Source organism: Haemaphysalis longicornis, unplaced genomic scaffold, assembly GCF_048455015.1.
Source record: "Haemaphysalis longicornis isolate Haplotype H1 unplaced genomic scaffold, Haemaphysalis longicornis Haplotype H1 scaffold_6, whole genome shotgun sequence".
NCBI classification, from domain to species: Eukaryota; Metazoa; Arthropoda; class Arachnida; order Ixodida; family Ixodidae; genus Haemaphysalis; species Haemaphysalis longicornis.
In genome coordinates, this window is record NW_027526407.1 from 146,567,102 (window position 1) to 146,593,778 (window position 26,677).

Genomic DNA, 26,677 nt, shown 5'->3' on the forward strand with positions numbered 1-26,677 from the left:
AAAGATGTTTGTCGTTAGCTGCCAGTATTGTGCGACACGAACTCGTACTACAAACGCAGCCTTTCCAAGGGAGGGTGCCTTCATTCCACTGTGAAAGACATAGAGAAACACAACCAATACATTGCGATACACGTGCTATATAATAAGATCACGTCCAGCTCTCTCTCGAACGCTCCTCGCTTATCTGGGCAGCGTGTTTTGCTTTGCCCTTCTTGGCGAAGAACGTCATAATTGCTGTCCTGTCATGAATAAATGAAACGAAAACACGAAAATATGGACGAGAACACACGAAATTAAGCAATATTTCTATTGGAGATCTTTTATTGGCGCTGTTGTGGTCGGTTTATAAAGTCGCTCTTCCAAACTTTGATACTGTTGTAGTGACATGCGGCTATTTTTCTTTACCGAAAGAAGTAGCGTTATTTGTGTGTTTTGGTTTATATTTTTGTGTTCGCATTTCATTTGTCGATGACCGTGTACATTGATATGTATGGCACGTGAGCGTCCCTCATGAAGACGCTAACCAAGCTACAACTTGTTTCGGCGGGTCACCCTATTCTCACCTGACTCATTGTGTTTTTGCCATGAGAAGTTGTGCCGCGATGTCGCTTCTCCATCGGAAATTTTCTAATAAGAGCAATGCAATTACTTTCAAAGCGAACGAAAACTGGACTCAGCTTTGCGAAAATATGAATAGTCAGGATAAAACCTATATTTCTACCGTTCACATTAGTGAGGGGTGGATCATAGTTATCTTACTTTCGCTGTAAAGACTGCTACTGCCGATAGGACGTTTTTCTTTCTCGGAGCCAGACGACTCCACTACATTACAAAAGCCACTACAGCGACAGTAAGCGGATGTAGACTACAGCCAGTGTAGACCGACAGCTGTGCAACTGGAAAATGGGGTAAGGCCGGAAGGAGCCAGGTAACGTATGCACACAACCTGCAGCTTGGAGCGCCCTGCCACACTTACCTGCTGTTAGAGAGCTGCACACTGGGGCATCAAACAGAAGTGAGCGCGGTGGCTCAATTCCAAGGAGATCCAAATCATTAATATAGTTGACGCTACTTTGAGTAAGTCAAACTTTTCAACTGCATTTTTAGCGTTTGATCACCTTACAGGCCTTTTCAACTTTTTCGTCCTGCGTGCGGCAACTTTTAATATTGGGCTGCGCTATTACCCAATGTATTTGCGCAGTAGACAGAACCGTCTAACGGAGCCTGTGGAGAGGTCGCGGGTTCGATTTCTGGCCGCGGCGGCCGCTTTTCTGATGGAGGTGGAAAGCAAAAAGACCCGTGTGTACGAGATTACGATGCATGTTAAACATCCCCAGGTGGTCAAAATTAAACCAGAGCCCTCCACTACGGTGCGCCTCATCGCCTGCGTTGCGTCGGCCCGTTAAACCCCACAATCAATCAAATCAAAATAACGGCGCAAGCGGCGGACAGCCCAGAACATGCTAAGTTATCTTTCAAGGCTTCAAGAAGGAGCAAGTCTCTACGTAAAGATGTCCACGCTAACGGAATGTCTTCAGAATAGAAGGAAGGCGCTCTTTTGTTAACTCTAATCCTTTCCAGCCAACGAAAGGCATTCGGAGGATGGAGGGTACATGTAATCTCCGAACGAAATTCCTTGTCTCGGTGGTAACGTCCAGTACACGCTTATGCAATCCTCACTGGAATAGAGTAGATATTTGAAGTGATGAAGATCTTGTACGGATCGGTATTTTACATTTCCGCTACACTTAGGCACAATAGAAGAAACGATACGCCAACACAACTCCACCAGTGGAACATTTACTGGAAGCCGTAACGTGCATGCCATTCCTATTGGAAACGCTTGAAGAAAACAAGCACTCAACGTATGCTGATCTCCCGCCATGGAGTAAATTCCCTGACGCAGCACTAACTCAACAAGCAAGCCAAATTTGGAATTTTTGGGGTGAACACTGGCAGTCGCCTGCCGATCGTCCCTGAGAGGAGGTTATGTGCTTCCAGTGAGCGCTTGATATCTGGTTTTCTGGTTTGGGTGATATATTATCGTCCCCCTTTCAACAAAATTTAAGTTTTCGTCAGCGCTCGGTAAAGGTGTGCTTCTTCAATTGACATATGCCGATCACGGTGGCTGAGCCCGCTATTCACGCGCAGGTGGAAAGGCAAAACGCCGTCTGTCAGGATTTTGGCAGCCGTTATTGATCCTCTTGTGATCGAAATCAATCAGGAAGAACCTCCTACTACTGCGCTCATTCTAGCCAACATTTAGCCTCGGCGAGTTAAACCCCCAAATTTCTATTCCAATGCGTTATGCCTTAAGAATATTTGCAAAGTTTTTGCTTTAGCACGCACCACATTTTTCCTGCCAACTCCTTGGGCGAGTTCCACAAGCTCGCAAATTTTTTATGGCACAGTGAGCGGCCTCAAAACTGAAATGCCTTCTTAAAACACCTGTTTTAGCGCAGCTCTTAAGCGCTCTCTACTGTGGTTTCACGGCTTCGTCGTCCCTCGTAACCGACCGAATGAAGTGGACACCGCACACAAACGAGACAGAACGAGCTGAAAAGCGGAAGAGGAAAGTGCGACGAAAGTGTGAGTGGCATGGCGCACTGTAAAAAAATGGCCAAGTTTACGGAGAAAGCTGCTGGTAAAATGTTGCCGGACACATTTCCGTAATTTAGACAACGGAAAGAATGTTAAGAACGGACATTCCGTAGTACGGAAAGGCCGTAACAAAACAAACACTCCGTTTCAAAAAGCACGTCTTTCCGTAATTGATAGAACCTTCAGAAAAGAAAAAAATACTTCGACGAGGGATCGAACCCGCGACGTTGATCGAATGGGCACGACGCTCGAGACCACTGCACAACCGCACGAACGCTGCACTTGTACCAAACAACCTGTATATACATGGATGCCCACCCTGCGTGTGCCATACAACGGTGTTTACTAGCTGGCTTACAGATTTCCTGGCTGATAAAGTGCGATTTCTTAAATAGCGCTTGCGCAGTAAGGTTCCGCGGAGCCCCCACAGTAGTTGATCGCCATCAACTCCGCTGTTTCGAGAAAGCGCTCGCAAAACTGTGTGTGACTGGCTGCGACTGCGATTTCGCACTGCATGAATAGTGCTTGCCTTGCGTTGGTTTTAAGCTTTAGGCTAAATACTTCGGCCGATTATGATTCCTTAAGAACTAAATTACCTTCCGCAACTCTGCTTCTGCACGCAAATGACCATATGTTTTCTACAAGTGTGCCGGTCACACACGCATGTGCAGTTTGCAGTTCCGGGGCAGCGACGTCGCCGGAGCGTCGTAAAGACAAGATACAGCGCTCGTGTTGAGCGGTATGGGCCTCATGGTCCTCACTAAGTTTACTATACTTTAGACACTAACGAAACAGAGCCGCATTCATTACGCCACGAATGTTGTCCGGGTGCAGTTTTCGCTTCTCGATCGAGTCCCGACGATGGACTCGACAATATATTTCTTGCAGTTATTAATAAACTTATCTGTTTCTGTTCTGCATCATACAGAGGCAACGCCCGTATTTTGCAAAGGAGTAAAAACTTCTGTTTGATGTGTAACAGAGAGAGCATCCGTATACTGAGGGGCGGAGCGCACTTCCGGTAAATTACGGGTGTTTTCTTTGTTCTGCATCAAACGGAACACGGCTCTGTTTTATTACGGCCTTCTGGTCCGTAATTTGTCCGTAAAATTACGGATTGTTTATACAGTGCGGTATGCCGAGACGTCGCGACACGTTCCCCCCGGAGGCGAGAGAACAAAGTGGCCGCCGATGATAGAGCGAGCAGGAAAGCGGAGAATGAAAGTATGGTGAAAGGCGTGAGACATGGCCCCCTGAGGCGACGCGCTACCATACAAAGCCAGAGTAAAGCCGCCGAATTTCTTAATAGAGATATTTAGCACACCGTCTCCTCCCTCTGTTCCGTTCGTACCGTGTTGGCCGGTATCCGACTGGGCACTTGCGGATTCGTTGCATTGGGGTGGATGAGCTCCGCGGGCCGGCCTTCGCCATGCCCGCGCATTCGTAACGGTGGGGAGTGTCCTCCTCGCAGTGCCCGCGCACGCAGGCGCAGTCCGGTCCCGGGACCGACGGTTATAAGCGCGGAACAGACAGACGTAATGCTCAAATTCTATATTTATAAAATAAAGTTTTAGCAGTCCCTCTTTTCCGTCCGTTACGTGACTGCTGTGCTAACCGGGACCCAGTCCATTCCGTCTTTTCTGTCCGTTCCGTGAGTACCGTGCGGACGTGGACCCGACTGGGCACTTGCGGGTTAGTTCCGGTGGGGTGGCTTAGTTCCGATGGCGGGCCGCCCCCACCTTGCCATGCGCGCGCATTCGTTCCGATGGGTGCGGGCCTCCTCGCCGTTCCCGCGCGCGCAGGCGCAGTCGGGTCCGGTACTGACTGTAAGCACGGAACACACAGAACATACGGAGTCCTAGAACTCTCTAATATCGCGGGAGCTTAGACCGGAGGCTCGGTCAGCGCCTAACCACGCTGGGAATCGGCGAAATGAGCGGGAATAGATCGCATGCGCATAACGATCCGGTAATGCAACCGTTGTCTGTTATGCTGTTCCTGCAAGCACCGCACAACCCCTTTCAGATTGTAGTTAGCCGGCTATTGTCATTCTTAGGTGGTAGCAGCCATAGAGTTTCTTTGTAAGTATACTAAACAGGACACAGCACCTGGAATCCATGTCGTCACCGGATTTGCTTTCTTTACTATGCATTAACGCGTCTACGAGCTAAGAGGTAGCCGAAATGTCCCCAGTTGTGTGGTAGCCGTCAGATGTGGCAACTGCGTGTTCGGTGAAAGAGCAGACAGTTCGGGATTGTACCTAACGTGGGCTATGCCGGATTTGGAGGAACGTATTAATGAGTGGGCAATATGCCGCCGCCAAAGTTGCAGCTGCCGAAAAAAAAAAAAGGCAGCTACTTCACTCTTTGGATGATGGCGAGGGTGCGGAGTACGGGGACTCGAAATGACATCCGAGTGGCGCCCCGAGTGACATCCGATTTGCGCCCCCTCCGTCATTCGATTTGAGCCATGAGTTGCACTTTGATTATTCCCTAAAATCTGTAACTCACGGCTCAAATCAAATTTCGCTTGATTTTCACTTTATGGTGGTGTGCGCACGGATGGACGCGGACGGACATTGGGAGGTCCGAAGGTACTCCGCACCGTTACAGGCGAGCGAGTAATTTGACTCTCGGGTACTAATTCATGGTCGTAGCCCAATGGGTAAGATGACTTACCCTAACTGTCTCGTCTAGCAGACACAGACTCGAATCGTGCCGGTGCCTGTGTGATGTTTTTCGATTGTAAATGGTATGCGCATGGACGCGGACTGACATTGTGCGGTCCTAAGATAGTCCGCACGTAAAAAAGAAACCAAACGGACTTCTACGAATACCAGATACAACAGATAGGGGCGCCTGCGGTCGTCCATACCTCGTCTCGCCCTCAACTGTTTAACGCCACGTTTAGCTCTTCCTTCATGTATGAAACAACTCGCTCAGGAACAAGGTTTTTTAAACTGTTGTTTACGATCTCTGCACCGGTTCACAAAAGCGATGTTTTCAGTCCGCAGGCTCAAAAACATTTCTAAGCTCTTTAAACAACTTTGTATTCAAAATAATGGAAAAATTATTAAAGTGAGATACTCTAGTGAGTTTCTCCTAAAATATTAACAGTGTTGTGAAATACCAGCTTGATCTGCAGAATAGTAGGCACAACCTTTCAGGCAAAAATAAGCTTTACTTCCATTTTTCTTACTGATATAAAAACACTCCATTTTTTGCGTTTTAGGGCACTGTGTTCGAATATACGGCCATGAAAACGGTTCAATTCAAGCCAATGATGAAATTAAGGTTTGAGCATGGTATAATGGCGGCCCATTACAACACAGACGGCCTTGATGGAGCCGCATAAACGCTATCGGAACATTCCACTCTAGTGTATATAGTTAGAAACTCTATCGTAGCAGCCATATCGCGTGCGCCTTCTTCTCGTCGATGAAGAGAGCCGGCCATCGGAAATTGGTTCTGTCGCGCGTCCAGGAACAGCCTAAGAGCCTACGCTTGCACGACCTGATCATTGTGCGTATGCGAACTACTCTCGCTGATTTCGCCGATCCGCACCGTGGTAAGGAGCTTACCCGTCCACCGTCGACGCTGTCAACATATTATTAAACATTTCGGTGCACATCACGCACCTTCGTGCGTTTGGTGATGCGGCGATCACTTCGTGCCACGCAGCATGTATGAGCCGTCCCCCAGAACACCGCAGTTCGCCCTGGCACAAATTTCGGTTGAGAGAGCATCGTAATCGTCAGATAAACTTTTACGCGCAAAGTTTAGCTCTTGAACATAACGAAAAAGGCGCCACCCTACGACCACGGGTAACTTCTAGTTGAGTTTCCTTCTCGGGGTCTTTGGCGCAGCCAGAAGAGTTATACCGGTGAACGCAAGAGCTAGTGGCCATTGTGTGCGGCCGCCAGATACAATATTGGAAGAATATCAGAGCAAGCACCGAGGTGCTGCAGCTAGAATTTTGCATTGCTTTTCGTTTTTTTGAAGCACAATGGAGAGACGAGCTAGCTGGTGAACATCCATGAGTGAAAAGTAAGCGAAAACAGACACAGGGACGAGAAAGGGACGTTTTTTTTTGTTTCGTGTAGCTATTAGAGCAAATGTTTTGCTTATTCCTAGGACAGCGCTCAACTTGGTACTACAAGCACTCTACTAGGGTACAAGTTAAGAGAAGCAATATCTGATGCAGTGTATCACTCCGCCGAAGCAACGCAGTCGTGACGTCCACGTGCACGCGCAATTTGCAAGGAGAGTGCGCATAACGCGTGACATCGCCTGTCTTCTCTTGCGTAGTCTATTTTTAGAGGAAGATTGTTTCAAAAAAAATCACGGGAACTACTCCAGTCACGTACACAATTCGCACAGCAATGCACTCTACGCTGCGCGGAATAACACCTGGCGGCTTTCGTGAGGTGTACGGGCAACTTCCGTTTGCGTTTTTAAGTTGTGCCCGACTATAGCCCCCTACTGTAACAAAAAAATTGATATTTTGTAAAAGCAGAGAGTAGAATGCTGTTGATGACGAAAGTATGCGGCACTTTTTTTCGGCTCGATTTCTATACGCTGAGTTTTGAAAAGGGCAACTGCGAACGCAATGAATAGTTGTAAAGAAGAGAGAGATAGCACAGGAATACAGCACGTGCGGCACGATTTCCAGCCTGCTAGGCCGCGGTACCAAAAATACAGGGCACTTGTTTCCTCTCGTAGTTCTTTCTATTTTTGCTTTAATTGCCTTAAAGCAGCTGAAACAGCCCCAGCCGACTTGCTGCCCTGCTTCCGATTTGGTGATACTTAACCTCTGCTAGTGTTTCCGCCACGATGAGCAGCTTGCTGCCTTGTTTGGCTCAAAAACTTTTGTCGACTTGCGGCCTGTAGTTAAAAAGTGAAGCGGCAAGTAGCTGTTTTGCCTCAAGTGCGCTTGAAAACGGTTCGACAGATCTCTTTGCCAATTCCAGGATTGCGGTTAGAAACCTCCGACTTTAGGAAAAATTCCCCGCATTTCCCCGCGGGGAAGAATGTGAAAGTGCGAATGCACGAGTTGAATTTGCGCGGTTCGGTAATGTTCGCGAAAGAGAGATCACACACACACACACAACTACAAAGAAAGAAAGATGCATTTATTCACAGACACCTATTTGTGTTGTCGTTGTACGTGATTGCTAGAGCGGATCTCAGCTTTGAAATTTCGTGTCAGTACTCCTTTAAGCGGGTGCATTAGCCCTTCTCACGCCCGATTCCTGGCCTATCCCCCACGTGGGTATGTGCCATGTCAGCGGCCAGGCAGCGCGCGCCCATCTCCCCCCGCCCTTACAAAAATTTTTATCGCGGTGGTTTTGAAAGTTTATTGAGTTTTGTCGAAAGAACTTAACGATTTCTTTTTAAGTTTCTATTGACTCTGCCTATAGAGTTTCAAAAGTTATTTGGCCACCGCGTTCCTATTGAAATGGGACGAAGAGGTTCAATAGACTTTTTCTATCGAGTACTTATTGAAACTTGATAGACTAGATCTATTAAGTTTCTATTAAAGTTCCTTATAGAGTTTAAAATGAATATGTATAAAACTTTTTATTGAGGTTCAAAAGACTTTTTCTATCGAGTACTTATTGAAACTCAATAGATTAACTCTATTAAGTTTCTATTAAAGTTCCCTATAGTGTTTAAAATGAATATGCATAAAACTTTTTATTGAGTTTCAAAAGACTTTTTCTATCGAGTACCTATTGAAACTCGATAGATTAACTCTATTAAGTTTCTATAAAAGTTCCCTATAGAGTTTAAAATGAATATGCATAAAACTTTTTATTGAGTTTCAAAAGACTTTTTCTATCGAGTACTTATTGAAACTTGATAGACTAACTCTATTAGGTTCTATAAAAGTTCCCTATACAGTTTAAATTGAATATATACTCTGCACATTTTATTGAGTTTTAAAAGAATTTTCATCAAGTACTTATTGACACTCAGTAAAGTAACATAAACCAAACTTTGAAGCTAATAAATCTGTACAGGGGACTGTTTCATTCGTGTGTGGGAAGAAACGTAAAAATCAATGTGTGCATTTCATCTGTGATAAAACATGCAAACAAACGTCACATGGCTGCTGTTTTTCAGTTACACAGGCTTTATTTTTGTTAGCGGTACTTTTAGCCGCCTCACTTCAATTCCCGCGAAAGGAGGGACGAAAGGCTTGCCTTAAGCCTGATCGGGTCCACTTTGAACTCCGTGCTTGTGTATGCTGCAAAACAAACGAATTCAGAGAATGAATACAGAGAAACTTGGCATGCACTTGAACATAGAATTGCGGCATTAAATTCGTGGTTATCTAGTGCTGCATTTCTGAGCCTAGCAATATGCAACAGCAGTTTTTAAAGTGAAGCTTTCTATGGCCGACTTGTGCGTCGTCATCATTCGCCGAAATCCCCCTGCCACCTCCCCCTTTCCCGCAGCTGGCGGCTGCTCCCACAAGTGCTCCCTCCTCCATAGAAGGGAAGGTCAGCTCGCTCCGATGTTACACAGAGAAAATAATAATGGAGCATAATGAGACTAAAGTACACAAAAACCGGCTAGCACTTTTCTTTTGAACCGGGTAACTCAAAATTCGTCACTCTCTAGAAGTATTCCTCCAAGAGGAATTTAAAAGTTTACAGGTTTTGCCCACATCTGACTAACAAAAGCAGAATTGGCCAAAGAAGGTTAAATGGGTGGGTGACAACACTTCTCCCTGTCAGCTGCCTTGAGTCAGGGGAACAGGTTTAGTGAGACCCATTACAGGCAAACTGTACCATTCTCACCAAGATATCGGTTACAAGCAAATGGCACCACAGCACGAGCCTCAGCATAATGCGGATTTTTGCTCTGCAAACACCATTGCAAAAACGGCCTACCACCTCTCCCTGTGTTGTATCATTTCACTGGCAATGAACGGTGTACCCACATTCAGGAGCATCTGTGAAACTACAACACGAATTTGCTGCTGAACAAAGCACAATGCTTCGCCAAGAGCATTTTCTATGTAAAACCACAAGTTGAAGCACTTCAAGGTTTTAAGAAAAAATGGGCCAGGCAAAGCATTTGCAATACAGGAGCAAGAAAGTATGTAGTATTTAATGGTATTCCACATTGCAAACAACTTGATGACAACAAATGTGGCTAAAACAAAATTGCTCGCAAAATAAAAAACAATGCACAAAAAGTGCAAAGGCTCATCAACGTTCACCTTATAGTAGAGTAAATTTATTCTCCATGCTACACGAGGTATGAATGAATCTTTTTTGTAATGAGCTAGACTGCAGTCCCCTTATAACAATAATGAAAAAGCAGTGGCATTAAATTATTACAACAGCCTATTGTACCTGAACTGCTATTAAAATGCTATGTGAAAGTACCTTAAAGGAGCCATGAAGAGAAACCACAAGTTTGGTTCATTCAAAAGATTGCCTCATTAGAATCATACTGACACCACTTTTAACAAACTTCGTTCAAATAAGCTACATAATTAGGAAAAAATGGAATGACCATGCGATCCACTAGCTCATTTCCCGCAACAGAACCTATGATGTCATACCAGCCAGTTCTGCGATTGGCGGAGGCCGGCAAAAGCAAAATAGGCAGAGCTTATAAGCTTGCCGAACGAGCGATTTGCACTTAACTTCAGGGCACATTCTTTTTCAAGCCTTAAGAATGGTGGGACGAACAGTGGAAGTTACGAAAGCATACGTAAACATAGAAGGACCGATGCATACTGCTGTTGGTACTGCACGCACTATGCTTGGTTTAGCTGCACAGGACTGCGGGGCTTTCGGGTTGTCTCAGACGACACTGGCCGATTGACGCAAGCAACGTTTTCTTACGTGACCATATTTGTTGAGCGAGCACAGTGTTTCACGAAACGATTCTCTCCCTAAACAAAAACAACCCAGGTTTAAATAGGGTCAAAAACAAACCAAAGGCAGCAAACGGCTTGCCACGGTATGCTGGTGCCATCTAGGTTCACTAACGGTAAACTTCCCAATTGTCTCCAGAGCGGTCGGTTCCAGTGATGTCAATGCAGACCACGAAAACACACGATTTAGCGGGAAAATCAAAATTTTACCTTCAATTAATTCATTTCTCAGTGAATAAAGCATCATTTGCATTCGGACGAGCACTGGAGGCACTATAAAACACGAGATCTTTCGAATAACCCAAACTTGCATTTTGTCTTCATGGCTGTTTTAAAGCGGTCATAAAGACAATAAAATTCCTCAAGGAACTCGTGCGCTTTCAAGGCGAAAACCTGGGCACAGTTATTAGATTCATTACCGCTAAATTGTATTTGCACATCTTCGCTTTGGTTTCTTTGTCCCTTGGCGCATATTACTTTGACCAGCTTCTTTTCTGAGACACCATGCTTGCGTCTTGTCCATTTCGTTTTGTCGCTTTCGATTACACCAGAGAGCAGACTGGCACACGCAACGGCTTCCCTAGAATTGGGGCTTTTTGTGGTTGTTGTACACCTATTATACTCACATGACATCACGCTCAGGTGTTACGCGACACGAACTTTACAACTTTTACGTTTCATAGTTTTGCGATTTATGTGAAGCAAGCACATTGGCTCCTTCAAGCTCTCGACTCCTGGCCAGACCACAGCGCTATCTCTGTACGTTGGCACACGGTGGAGCAACAACAACAAAACTTGTCATCGTTGCTCCAGAAATGACCATCAACTTTTGTTCCACCGCTGGCAACGTGCAGAGATGGCGCAGTAGTAGCGCACGGAACTGGTGCCGTGGTGACCCAGGTTCAAACTCCATCGAATCACTCACATTTATTTATCTACTCTTTACAGCGGCAACCATTTTTTTGACCGGACAACTACGGCGACAACACTTTTTCGCAGAATGACAGGCTTTTGCCATAATACAAATTTGATCCATTAAAAAGACTGCAGCTTCGTCCCAATAACGATACCAACTACACCTCAAAATTCAAACAAATAATGAAGATACTAAGGAAAACATTAATTAGTGGCGACTCCCCAGCCACTTTCCAGCGATGTCTATGACCAATATCAGAACAGCACAGAACTACCAAAATATCAGAACAGCACAGATAGCGGGGAACTTTGTGATGTGCTGTGCCAATTGTGTGCTGTGTGGCAGGGTTAGCAACCCTGTACTCAGATCTCATACGCAAAGATGTTCAGTCTTGGTACCATTTGTTTTGAAGAATAGACTGAAATTCACACCTAGTCTGCTTATAAAACACCAAAACTCATTCACTGCATCACATATGTCGACCACAATGTGGGCTCTAAATGGTTGATTTCCCCCACACATCAACTGAAGACTGAATCAACTCATTGTGATTACCCATATATCCATATATAGGATATCAAAGATAATAGGGTACATGTACTACCAAAAGTGGAAAAGCTACCTACCAATGATGGCTTTCACCTTGACCGGGTCAAGGCCCTCTCTCTGCGCACAGCCAGGGTGCGCATTGGACTTGCGTCCATAGAGGGACTTGCCCTGGAGTTCCTCTTTCGTGAAGAGCTGCCTCAGCAGGCCCCTCGCGAACTTTGCAGGAGCCCCGGGACAGCACTCTTTCAAGGCCACCAGTCCTGGTTCCTCTACCAACACGCCCAATCCAATGTCAATCTGACAAAAAAAAAGAAGCATTCAGCAGTTTTGTCAATAGCCCTGTTGTGTCGTCAAGCCCAGTTCTCTTCACAAACAGTACTAAAAATTACGAGGTAGAGGTGCACATCCCACATATGGTGAACAGCAACAGCTGCCACTTCAAAACAAAACTGCTACCAGGCACTGTTTGCTGCACTCACACAGTGAGAGCCAGTGCAATGCATGCTCTAATGAGAAACAAAAAGCTCAACACTGATTGCAGGCCAAGACACTTAGCTGCTGTGTTCGCCACCCATCATATTAAGGGTTCGTACAGGCTCCAAAATAAAGTATTCAAGGGCTTAAGGACTTCAAATGACCACATGTAATGTGTCCTTGAAATAATCTGAGATTATGTTTTCAACACAATGCAAAAGTTTCTTATTGTGCAATACCTAAGAACATTAGCGCACGAAATTTAGGTAGGTGCTAACGAGTTCATGAAAGCTCCCCCAGCTTTATTTTTCTTGGGTGCTGTTTAGAGGGGTTTTTTTTCTTGCTGTTTTTTTCAGGCTATTTAATTCAATTGTACCGTGTTCAAACGTACGTAATGTTGCTCTCATCTTACTTTGTCAGCAAAGGTATCAGCTGAAAATATTAATCGGTAACTGTTGCTGCAAGCTCTGCCTTTATCTTTCTCATGTTGCCAGTCCCTTCTCGACGATCTTTTGAACTGAGGTTTCAGATTTTGGAATATCTACTTGCTTCGATGTAAGTAATCATTTGAAGATCAACCAAACAATGCCACATTTCTCTCTATCTCTCGTAGCGCAAATAAAAGAAATTAAATGAAAAGGGGCCAAAGAACATCATGCTGTGTTAGTGCACTGCCTCTCCATGACAGAAGGCCTTCGCCACTTTGCTGTCTGGTAACATTTCATTGAAGAGGTCACCTTTAACACCCACAAAATCTGTCACCAATTCATGCACTTCCACGTAATGACTGTACTGGGATGGCATGGACGGATCGGTTGCTGATGCACAGCACCAGGTACTTTTAAGGATCTACTACCTCCTGTCTTCATGTGTCATGGCTTTTTATCGCTGACTCTCCTACTGATGAAATGTCAAACATATTCCCACAAAACCTGCATTTTAAACAATTTGCATTCGTTGGATGTGGCGAAACTCTGTCGTTGGATGTGGCGAAACCCCCCTGCTCTTGCTGTTCCGCGACTTCGCCATGACGATCCATGGCGTTGTTGTTCAGCTGTGTTCCGACCTTTTTTTGTGCTCCTGGTGCGCGCCGTACGATGGGCCAGTACATGAGCTGCACAGACGGTTTTAAACTGAAGGTGGTGGAGCATGCGTTGATGCACATGGAAACCGCGCGGCTGGGCAGCATTTGAGTGTTGACCCACTGCGTGCATGCTATGGGCGAAAACAAAGTTTTTGGTCAGTGAACAAGGATCGTCGTGTGCTTCGTGGGCCCAAAAAAGGGAAGTTTCAGGTGTGAGAAAAGAAGTTTCGGAGTGCCTTGACGGCACGGAAGACTGCGCGCTGTGGGCCAACTATGAATGTGAAGCCGCAAGCGACTTCAGTGAGGAGGACAGCTCGACGGCGAGTAGGGGGACACTGGCATGTTCAGAATAAAAAAAATTCCATTACATAATCACCCAGGTGTTTTTACGGAAATGGTAAGGCTCTGCCGCGCTTCTCTTGGCAACTTTATTGTGTGGAATTTCAACTTTTAAAAAATCTGTTACAATTTTTTCCTGCATAATGAACCCTCCCCCCAAATTCATGCCGAATTTTCTGAAAAAAAAGTGGGTTCATTACGCGAGTAAATACGGTATTATAAATACCAAATTCCACATCAGGTTGGCACCGTCATGGTCACAAAATTGTCACCACTAGCAAAGCTCAAACATGCAGGTACACAAGAGGAAATTACCTTGGGGCAAGCACGCACGTTGGGCACACCTTCTTCTGCTCCAAACAGAATCTTTCTGGCTTGCTTCAGCAGCTTGGAGGCCTCTGCAAATTCATGACCATTTATAAATACACAAAGGAAACGTAAATGTCATCGACATGAGTCAGCTACATGCCTTATCGAGAGACAGATGATGGTTTGCCTAGAGCAGGATAAAGGGATCTTTCCCCCTTGAAACTTCTCCATACAGTGTAAACAACCAACACCACAATTCATTTAGCGCCACTTATCTTACTCACTTGTAATGCCGCAAACTTTCCACAACTTGAAAGCTAGAGGCATGACTACACTCGTGCATTTCAGGGATTAAGCTTACTTTATCAAATTCTTTCCATGGTTAAAACAAAATTTTCAAACAACACAAACCTCCGAGAATAAAACCACTGATGGAAAATGCTGACACTTGCTGTCGTTGACCCAATTGCATATTAACTGAGAAACTTCGATTAGGTTTCAGTGGTGATAAATCCCAAGGAACTAACTGCTTTATGGTTATGGTTTTTTATTATTTCCCCAGCCTTTGAACACAAATATTGGAGGCTGATAGGATTATGCTCCATTTATAAAATTACCATAGTAAGAACTACATTCATACACAAAGAATAAAGCATGGATACAGTGAAACCCCGCTGATACATCCCCTGGACTTGCGACTACCCGCTTCATACGACGGACCGTGGCACAGATAAACCGACATTTTTCGCTGACGCTGCTGCTGCGTTCCCGATGCCGCCCCGCGAATTCCATGTAACGGCTGGCAGAATCTTTGGTTTCACTCTTTGTAGAGCCACGTGTCAATTCAAGTGGCGTCGCACGGGAAATTGTGGGTGTCCAACCACCTAACCAGGTGGTTGGAAAGCTTTGCTTTCCAACCACCTTCACAGCGTGCATTGAAGCCAATGTTTTGTTTAAACGAGGTTTCAGCGAAAGGAACGCAAATCGTGCGAGAATGTGCTGAATGTACTAGTTTAAATAAGTCCTGAGCCCACCTGTCGCGTCAGACCGTCTACTAGGCCGGCATTTACCCGCACCCCGGTCGCACGACAACCCCCGTGATACAACACATCGGGGTTCCACTGTACTAGTTCTCCAGCATGAAATCAACAGGTTTCCAATGCAACGTGCTTACTACCGCTGAAACTTTTGAATGCTTCTTACAGCCCGAAAAAATGTGCAGCAGCAGCCTGTCTATTACTATTTAAAACAAGGCCTGTAGTGACATAACAGGTTCATTTTTTATCTATGAAAGATGTAGGCGGTAAAATATGGTTGTCACTTAGTATTCAATAAACCAGACAAACAATAAAACCACCTTTTCATAATTCTGTGTCTAACCCATGCATACACAAACCTAACCGAAGAACAACCTTTTCCTTCCGACACTGTTTGGCACCTTACCGAGTTTAAAAAAAAAAACAAGACGGGGATAAGCGCTAACTTCCAACTAAATTTTTGTTGATCAGGCATGAATATACAAGACTAAAAGACAAGTGAAGAGGTACACATGAGATTACACATTCGGGACCAATGTTTCCCTGTATTGTCCTTCAGTGTTTTTTTATGCGCTATAATTACAATCATGCAATACCAACATGCCAGAATCAAAGCTCTTCCTGAGATTTCAGTCCAAAAAGTAAGCTCTACCTGAGGTAGCTCCTGATTCACCTTAAACATGCCCTTTTCCCAACCAACAATGCAGACTACGATAGCTTATCTGAGTTTGTAGATTGCATGCATTGTGTGCGAGACACTGATAAAGCTGAAAAGAATGAAGCGTTCCCTGCACGCAAAACCGACCCACATGCCTGGACAGCACGTGAGTGCCAGCACCACCGCACTGCCTCCGCACACAAAACGACACAGACAGGCATAGCTACAGTTTGCCGTCGCTCGCCAGAAGACAACATATGGCTGAAAACAGTTACACATACGAGAAAGCGAGTGATAGTGTAGAGAAAAAATGAGCAATGAACCGCGCTACCAGTGCAAGTGCTGATCAAGTATCTGCCACGATGTTACCCTTCAATTTCTCTACCGGGGTACGGACAGGGCATACTGATGGAGCAGGCTGATTTGGGTGCTTCAAAACCGCTGCCACTGAGACGGCCTTCCCTACTGGTGCAAAAGTCAACTCCCACCCACATGCCGCATGTGGACTGGCATGTCGCACATTAGCCTTGTTTCCAGGTGCCTAACTTGCTGCGAGAAGGGTGTCTTAAAGGAAGGTTTCTGAGACCAATTTGGTCTTTTTTTATTCTTGTCCTTTCCAACCTTTCGAAAAGGCTGCCGTATGGTGTAAGTTAAGTTTGCTTTCTGAATATGGGGGTTAAACTTTCCAGCAAGTTGTGAACATTTCCTAATTACCAGATTAAAGAACACAGTCCATGGGCAATAATGTCCTCGGTCTACCCTGTCACGAGTTCTTCAAAGAGAAGGAATGTTCAGTTCTGTCTATCCTGCAGTTAACGAGACAAGTGCACAGTGCCACTTTCCCCACATCATCTTCCCTGGCAACTTGCTGACGTCAGCTATGACATCACATTGACAAGCAAGCAGAGCTGAACTTAACAGATTGCTAGAACGTCTTACCTGTAAAACTTCTGTGGAAAAAAAAATATCTTGATATTAACCACAAAATTAGGCAGAATCTAAATACAGACGGCTAAGATGGCATAAAAACGAACTGCAAAACAACATGACGCAATTGCAGTAGTCAGTGCAGTGGCCATGAATAGCACGTGGAGTTTCCCCTTGTGCCATTTGTTAGATAAATAAGGCTCTACACAACCACTAAATAGTCAAACAACAAATAGGTTAAACTGCACAATGCAGCCACAAATAAGACTTCGATAAATTTGTGTGGAGGCATATGTAAAGAACCTGTGTATATTCCAGGCACCTTGCAACACTGATGGACCTCATTTTGCTGGTATGGCATTACAAATATTCAGGTTGTGGACCTACACAAGACTTCTTACAGGACATTGGGACGGCAATAGAATAAGTGGGACTGCTTGAAGTAGATGTGGATTGCCAAATATACTGCATCCCAAGGTAACTCAACTGCCCACGCCCAGAAGGGGTAATCAGGGGCACGACATTTTAAGCCAAATTTTACATGACATGGACAACAAGGCCCTTGCACAAGTACACTAACATGCAACGCAACTAAAATGCAAAAAAGGACATACCATGAAGGTTTTCCAGTTCTTCATTGCGCTGCTTCAGCTTTTCCACCTCTTCTTGTAGCGATGCACAGTTCGAGCACAACTGCATTTGCAATTTTTCAACACCGAAGGCATGAATTAGAAACAACCACAGCAAAATCTCAATGTTTACATATGAAAGTAACATGTAAACATACAAAAAATAGTGCTATGATGCACTTCACACAATGTAAACCAATGCAATTACATAAAGTGAAGGTTATACAACCCCACTTCTACAACTAATTGCTTTCACTTAAACTACTGACTGTAGCCAAAGATATAACAATTAGCATAATTAGCGAACAGCATGCGCACTGTAAAAGTGTTTTTCAGCAATTGGTGGCTGAAAAGCTGCCCACATGAAAACGTCAAGTTGTTCACATCACGCCAAAAGATACCACACATTTACTACCTCTGTATATAAAATTACCCCTGAAAACTGTATCCCGCCAGATGCTGACCAGAACAATGTATGGCACAGTCTGCACACCAGCTCACCAAAAGTAGACTGCCATAAAACAAGTTGAAGCATGGAAACAATGACAATTTTGTTTGCTTTGGGGGTGGAATGGCAAATCTTTGACATACACCCAAGTACCCGTAGGCTTGCAAAAGTAGGTAGCCGGTATACTCTCTAAGCGTTTCCTGCCCTTGCATATTACTGCAACGAAGTATATGTCTAACCCCCCCAGTTTTCATTCTGGTGTCATCGATTCACTCGGCGCTGCTTTGGGCTCCTCCTCATCACCGCTGGCACCTCTTTCCCAACTATTCTCCCCCTCTCCTCCACCGATGCCGCTTTGGCAAGTTGGGCAGTCGGCAGCCAACGGCGGTATGCGGTTATCAGATGATAGCGAAAAATAAGCGGAAGCACGGATGGACGTAAAAAATGCACTGACGATTGCTACTCCCTAATATGAAATTTGTGCGCAGCACGAGCTGCGGATTTCTCTGTCACGGTGCATTTCTGCTGAGTCTCAGGAAGTGTTCGCGTGATCACCGAACGTACGGTGGCGTGCGCTACTCTGCTGCTACCTCACAGTGCGGCACCGCGGCCGGCCAGCATGTTGCAAATCGTGTTTGAACCTCCCGCGCAAATGTCACGTGGTTCGTCTTAGCCCCGCACAAGGGAGCAGCGAGCATGCTGTTTGAACCTCCCGCGCAAACGTCACGTCGTTTAGATTAGCTGAGAATGGAACAGCGTCTGGGGAAAGTGTCAAGGGGAGGGCGCTTCTTGGTGGCGACACATGAAACGTGTGAGGAAAAGGTAGTGTGAGAGATTACCGACGCAAAACCCATATCGTGATCGATGGACGTAAAAAAATGACATGTCATGCAGTTCGGTTGGCTGAGACATGAAATGACGTCATTCTTTAAAGTCATTACGACAGTTGCGACAGCAGTCTAAACCCGGCCTAACACAAACAGTCATATGCTTACGACGCGGGAGAGACACAGGCAGTTCCATGTTTATCTGCAAGAGCAAAGCTTGGATCTGCCAGAGGTTCATTTAGCTAATTGGCTAGGAAATATGCTCCATCGCAACTTAAGAAAAACGTGTTTTGTTCCGTTCGTCCAGCTCTGCAGGTCATCCTTGTTCACAGAGTGGAAGGGCACTAATTTTTTTTCATTTTCTCCCCCCTCCAGTTCGTAAATTCTCATCTGTTTAACTACACCTCCTGCGTCCTGATCTCTTGACCACCCGGTAGCACCCGGTCGATGCGTACGCTGTCGGGGCGCGTTGGCGAGCGAGTACGGCTATTTCACGACGCGTGACTTTGTTGGCGAGCTTCAGAAGTATGGCACGCATTTCACGACGCTTGCCTTCGGGCCGCGAGGCGGACGGTCGTGGCGGCGGCAGCCGGTCTCGCGAGAACAACAGCTGCGGAATGAAGTCTCAGGTAGGGAGAGAGATTTCACAACGCCTACTACGAGGCGCCAGCCGGTATCACCAGGTGGTCATGCTAAGCACGGGTCTCAATTCGCTATACAAACCTTGCTGGGACTTGGGGACGAGGCGACTGGGCTCGGTGGTTCCTCCATCGACTCGGAGTCGTCCGACCGTGGTGTAGCGCACGTGGCCTTGGCTGCGGCGGCTGCGGCCACCAACTTAGTGCGCTGCTCTTCGAGCTTGCGAGGCTGCCCTGTTAAAAAGAAAAAAAACGCGAGATTAAGCAAAAAAAAAGTGACAAAAGTCTGAAAGGTCACTGTACTTGTATAGATTCTTACCTGCATCGAGCAGCTCGGCCGGTGCTGGTTGGTGAGCGTCACTCCATTTGAAAAAAAACACCGACCCACGCAGGTCGTGAATTGCGGACGGCTTGGTGAGTAATCGGTACCCCACCTTGGTATCCACCAGATACCTAATGGGATATACATCCCATTTCTCCTCCAGGGTCCACTTCACCAACACGTGCGTGGCATTCTTGGTAGGCGCCATAGCCCTGATCTCTTAAGTAACGCCGGTAACGCGCGGCAACCACAGCGGCAACCTCAAGGCGTAATGAATATGGCGCCGTTCTTGCACGATTGGATTGACTGCGGCTACGCTTTACAACGTTGCTTACAACGTTGCTAAATGGACAGCATGCTGTCCATTTCTAAAATTTAAAAATTTGCAGATTTTTTTATTTTGTTTTTTTTATTCTTTGTGTGACATTACATTTAGTGCTGCAACAGAGTTGACAAAAAAAGATGCAAAGTGTCTGTTTTTCTGCTCAATGGCTCAATGCTCAATCTTCAATCTGGGAGCACAAAGGGGTCTAGTGTTAAAAATGTCTGCCTTGTTCCTTTTTGGAACAACCTTCTAGTTCACTCTAACCCTGCTGACGCTGCTGCGTTAGAGAAATAGGTTCTGGAGAATGCACTAAATTGATTTCGTTGGAAAATAACTGACAACACTCAACAAATTCACTAACGGTCGCATATCTTTTCATGCAGAATAGACGGGGTGCCCGTAGCGAAAGCCCCGCGCTGTATGAACCTTGGTATTATGTTATATGTATTACGTCTGAATGGGAGGAAGCCAACACGCTCAGTTACTGCCGTCGGCATAACTTGCTGCTACTGCTGCTGCTGCTTATTCCCTGCTTACTTAGTAAATACGTATTGGGCGTGGATTGTACACACTTCACAGGTTGCGACGAGCAACTTGAAGTGTATTTCTTACAAGTAGTGTTTGCTGCTGCATTGTACGTGTTTGTCCACCTGGAAATGAAAGGGTAGATGAGGGTACACATGAAAGACCATAGAAAAATTGGCGCTGGAAATTAGGGAGTGCTTTAAAACCAAACTCGCATGCACAATGGGACACAAACGCTACCAATAAGCGAGTAGCTAAACCAGAGTAGGTGAATATAAAATGCGCAAACACCGTGAAACATGTTGCAACCATGTTGTGTTACACGTACAAAAAAAGAGAGAGAGACCATTAAAGATGTGCGTTATCAAAAAACTGGCTTGAGTGGTCCAAATTGCCAAGCTCACTGAACCATTTGCCAGTACACGTACCGTCTGCCGATAGTAATCGTTATGAAATTCGCAATTTACCATGTTTCTGTTATTTTTATAACTTGTGACTGACACATTATTTTCATTAAAGTTTTGCTGTTCCGGTGAGGGGTAGTCGCACGATGTAGATTGTATCACGCCTGAAGGCGCTTGCATCTCGAGTGCTACGCAGAGCGCACGATTCTCTTGCCAAACCAAACTAATAATAGCCTTAATTACTACATTATGTAGAATGCTAGAAAGTTGTTACTTAAAAAAAAATGTTGGAAAAGCCAGGGCCAACCTTTGTGGAAAAAAAAAAAACTCGGACCCCGAAAGAAAACGCAGTGTGGTTTCTAGAAGTACGTTTGCGAAAAGAAAAAGGAGAAAGGTTGGAGCGCATAAAACCGCCTAGGAAAGATAATTCATTTTTACCATCCTCTGTTGATTGGCCGATCCCCTGATTGGGTATGCGCCAATAATTATCAGGATCAACAACAACAATAAAACCGCCTGGACGGCAATTAATCTATTAGTGAGAGCGTATGACACCTTAGCCCCCCCCATGGAAAAGAAAATCGTGGCTTTACGCCTGGGCAACACCGCTGGGTTGATTACCTGGCAGTAAAGAACAATAATCTAACTGGAAATGCGTAGTTTTGTTGGTTTTGTTTCTTTAAAGCGTTCAGTGCTCTGCGTAGGCACAGCCGTACACATCGAATTACTTGATGTTAATCGACAAATATCTTCGGCGTTGGCTGGGCTCTTTTATTTTATTCCCAAAACGTTTTGCCCAAATTATTACAGGAACAAATAATGATGTCACGGGAATGGCCCATTATCCCAGAAGTACCACAAAAGCGGCATAAAAGCGCGGGTGCGTTGCTCTAAGTTACGTGTACGACCACAGTTTTGTTGAGACAAAAGCCTCTAATAACACAAAGTTAATTATTTGCGATGAGAATTGGTTTTGTGCAGTGCATAACGAAAACACCGTGAGCACAATCTTTGTGCTGAGACAAAACACCGACGCACGCGACGGGAAAATTGTTCGTAAAGCGTATAAAAAGAAAAATAAGACTCATGGTGGGGAACGAATCGACTGGTTGGTGCAGCATTTGAACGCGAGAAAACAGTGTACACACACACAGCTGTGTGTTGTCACTTCAACCCATAGAGTTTCTCGCTACCTTACCCCGTCCCATTTTTAGTGTTGTTTCCTTACGTTCGAAAAACAAGAGCTGTAGCTGTCGCTACATACCATAAAAACATCAACCCATTTGATACTTGGGGGGGCTTTTAAAATTTGTCTAGCTATTTAGGATGTTTTAGCTGGTATATTCTCTCTATGCGTATAACATATCCTGAAAGCTACAAGCGCGGAAAGGGCCTTTCTTGGTTCGTTGGCGTATGTGGTGTTGAGGGCGGCGTTGATAAGGGCAGAACAAAACAGTGAACTTGTCATCTGCGTCCAGAAAACCAAAAACGCAAATACGTGATATATATTTCGCTGATTATGCGGCGATCGCCTTAAGATGCCGTACAAGCGGAAGTACGGTCGGTATTTGGTTGACCCAGCGTGCGATGTTCCGCTGCGGTCGAAGTACCGCTTCAAAAATGCAGCAACAGCACTAGCAGTAGCATCTGCAAATGATTCTCCAGTGATCCATGAACTCGAAGAAAGCGTGGGAGGGGGAGGTGTCGGTCTGCCTCAAGGCAGCGAAGCGTCAGCGTCCTCTAGCACTGCTGGTTCATATCAAAGGGCTGACGGACGCAGCTGCAGTGAGCAAGAGTCATTTGCAGAGCTTGAAGAAACAGGCAACGAAGCAAGCCAAAGCGAAGAAGAAACAGAGGATTCCAGCGACTTCGACGGAGACTCTTCTTCCGAAGACGATGATTCCTTCAGCGATGAAGATCTGCAGAATGAGGACGTCTGTCAACCAGTCCCGTCGGACATGGTGAGTCCCAATTTAATTTCCTGAAGCCGAAACAATTGGTACGGATGTTTGATTATCGGTCTGCGTGCACGGTGGCCGATGTCATGCGCACGCTCTCCGCAATGCATTCTTGTTTCGCTCGACGAAGTAGATGCCGATTATTTCCTTGAAATGAGCAAAAATCGAAAATTTTCTCTTTAAAACTAAGCAGAAATCGACGCATTTCTCGAAAAGTGCGTTTTTAAACATGCAATAATACGTTTTGCTAATGAGAGATCGGCATAAAAATAACTTCTTTTCTTCTTTTAAAGAAAAAACGTGTCCTAACACAAATGCTGGTTTGACATATGTATACTCAGCCACTTATGCATGCACTCGCCTGCCCGAGCACACATTCACACAGACTTCATCGCACTGTATTGGGACCGCATTCTTCAGTGAGGCCTCCTCACCACACTCATAATCTCTCTCCTTCAAATAGTTTTGATGAGGATGGTTGAATCCTTCTGGGGGTGAAAAATAGAGCGAAGCTAAATTAATCTACCAATTTAAGGGTTGCTAGCAGTAATTTTGTGGTGTGAGACAGTGGAATTCTCCTCAGCTATGTGTTATGTAATAAAGGGCTACAAAATATTTTGTACTGCCTGGGGTTGTTGAATGGACATCAAAATTGGACATCAGAATGGACACCCACAAAGCATTTTTTTTATATTTTGCATGCAACACAGGTACAGCCGCCAGAGGCTGGAATTAAGCTTGCAATTTTGTTAACAGCACCACAGTGCCTTGGCCGTTATTCCACCGTGGCAAGCACAAGGGGGATTAAAAGAAATACCAACAGTGAAGGACACAGCCTCTGATGCATGCCGCACTGTCTGGCTGCACTGTCAGTAAACTGCACGCATGCGTAGTTCTTTCAGAGCGTGTCAGAGTCGTCTACTGCTACGGGAAATGCTTGATAAAGAAGCGGCAGTTGGTCATTTATTTTGTGGCGTCTTTTTATGTTCTGCCACCACTGAGCAGCCTGTTATTTACTACATTCAGGAGTGAAGCGTAAAGCAGACTGATTGCAGCCAGCATGACGTCCTTCAACGATCATCCTGCTCAGTGGCGACGCAGTGTGAAATGTACCTCAAAAGAAACGACCGGCGTTGCCTCTTGATGAAGCATTTCCCATAAATGCTGGCCACACTCTCAGACGTTCTCGAAGAAGTGCACATGTGCGCAGCTTATTGACTTTGCAGCCAGATGGTGCAGCATGCGTCCGTGGCTGTGCGTTCCGTTCTCATTTCTTTTAATCCCCCCTGTTCCGGGAGGGGGATTTAGTTGTGGCGGAAAGAGCTTGCAATGTCTATAGACAGATTATTGCTTATTCTAAGCTTACATCACACATGCACCTGCACAGCCTGCTATAATAGACAAGTTAAACATTTGGGTTGCATTATGACTGGGAGCATACTGAGAGCATACTGGGAGCAGAGCCAAATGCCACCAGTGTGTTTTTAATCTGCTCTTTCCTTTTCATGAACTGTCGCATGTAAATCTTCTGTGCAGATTTCGTGTAAACAAAGAGCCTTGTGTGCTATTGCTGAATGGTTATAGGAGGAAAAAAAGAACTGGGTCTGTTATTTAGACTACATCCTTACGTTAGCTTGTCCCATGGTTAGAAAATAGTGTATAGGTATTTTGCAAGGATATGACTGAACGTGCAGGAAATAAGGAGGACGAGACTCGCAAAGTCAGTTGCAATGCAAAATGTCGACGTGCCTTGACCTACCATTGTCATATGCTGTGGTGGTGAAAGACTAAGGCATTGTGCGACTTGTGGAAACACATTTCGTTCGATGTTGATTATTGGGAGTGTAGCTACCGACTTAGAAAAGCTGGTAAGGCGCTCAAAGCTGGTTGAATACGAATGAACTTTACATAGGTATTTACGTGTTGACTGCAGGGCCAGGTGTGGATACCGAATTCTCACTACAAAGTTCCCAGGCTACTTCTGGGGATTTTGGTTTGAAAAATTAGGGCCTATACTTCCAAACACTTTGGGTATCCCCCACACTAGAAGATGTCCCCGTGCCTCCCCATTGGATTACAATGCTAAGAAGGTGTCATTAATGCGTCGGGAAGTCCTTTCGTCTGAGCACTGGGCATAGCCAGGTTCACTTGGCTGCCCACTGGACAGGCCGTCCACTCCATAGATTGTCCTCTTTTGGCCCATGCCACCACCATCGTTGAAATGGCTCGGCTGTGAGTTGAAATAACGGAATTACTTGGATGTTTGGGTCTACAAAAGATTTTGAAGCGCCGGTGTACCCTTGGGAGACGACCCCACTTGAATGCCATGTTGTAGGCAGCAGGCACCAATTTTGCCGATCGTGACGTAGGCACATGAAGCAGTGTTGGTGTGCCTTTTTGGCTTGAGTTGGTTCAGGGAACAGCTCGATCGTGACACTTATTAGATTATTTGAGAGGTCGAGCGTTGCACGAATTAGGTGTTCTTTGTCAACCCAACCTGTGTTTGCCAATGTGGGGCTTCAGGAGTAGGAGCAAGCTTTGGCCTCCAAACCTCATGCATGGAATTGGCACATCAACTGGGGGCAGGGCAGCTACGGCTCCCCATTTGATTGGAAAAGCACCGGTGATGGGCACTTTACCAGCACTTGGCTTGAGCGTCAATCCCCCCCTCCCCCCCCCCCTCCTCCACACCCACCCACACACTCACATAGACTTTAAAGAACCCGCCATAGTGGTTCGGTGACTAAGGCGTTGTGCTGCTGAGCCCAAGAATGCGGGTTCAATCCCGGCCGCGGAGGCCACTTTCAAGATGGAGGCAAAAAGCAAAAACGCCCGTGTGTCAACATTTTGGCGCATGTTCAAGATCCCCAGGTGGTCGAAATTAATCCAGAGCCCTCCACTATGGCGTGCCTCATAGCCCAGCTGAAGCTTCGGCACTTAAAACACCCAAATTTTTATTAGACTTTAAGGTTCCTTTTCGCCAGGCCATGTCCAGTTGGCCCATTCTTTAACAGTACCATGTGAGCGTTTGCTGCCATGCTGCACTGAAATTGGCCCTTGGGCTGTTACATTCCTAAATTAAATTTTCCTGCCTTGAAGCATTGGTGTACTGCCTGCCTGCCTGCCGAAACAAGTGCTGGAAGTCATGACAGTGGAGGCCAATACTTCTATGCAAAATGTGAAAGAAATAGTGTTTTGAAATAGATTTGGTGATCTACAGATAAATACACTGATTATTTGCTGTTCGTTGCGCAATGATGAAAAAAAAAACAGCATGAGAATAAAGGATGCAGATGAACTCAGTGCAAGCAACAAACAGCTGGCAATTTTTTTCTACGTGTCCCAATAAAAGTACCCCTTGCATATGCTTGGGCTGACTACTGGCATGCTGAATGCAGTACAAGAGATGAGGGCCAGAAACAAAATGTAAAAAGAAATCACTGCAGGCATTTTTGAAATTCTAATAATAAATTGTAGAGTACACATTTTGCCGTGCTCTTTCTAAAATTTTAGTCATTTATTACTATAACAAAGTGAGATGGAGGGCGACACAGTAAACTTAGTGGAGGGATAAGGTAATAAAATTTGTGGCAAGGAATTGATTTGGATGACTCAAGATAGGTGTGGTTGAAATTTTATGGGAGAGGCCCTCGTGCTGCATGTTGATGAGCACCATAACAGCAGAAGTCCATTTTAATTACCTGCCAGTAGGTATTGAGGTAGGCCAGTTGCACTCTGCGGTGAAACAGACTGGGAGCTCACGAAGGCCTTGCCTGTTCTGAAAACAACGCACACCTCCAAAATGGCACCA

At 45.4% G+C, this 26,677-nt stretch overlaps 1 protein-coding gene across 1 annotated transcript in view; it reads left to right on the plus strand.

Annotated features, from left to right (window-relative positions):
* The first annotated feature begins 958 nt into the window (after positions 1-958).
* Positions 959-26,677, plus strand: part of LOC144141977 (uncharacterized) — a 53,410-nt gene continuing 27,691 nt past the window's right edge. The window contains exon 1 of the mRNA XM_077673406.1: positions 959-1,077. The gene's annotated coding sequence lies outside the window, so the exon portion shown is untranslated. The remainder of the gene's footprint in view (positions 1,078-26,677) is intronic.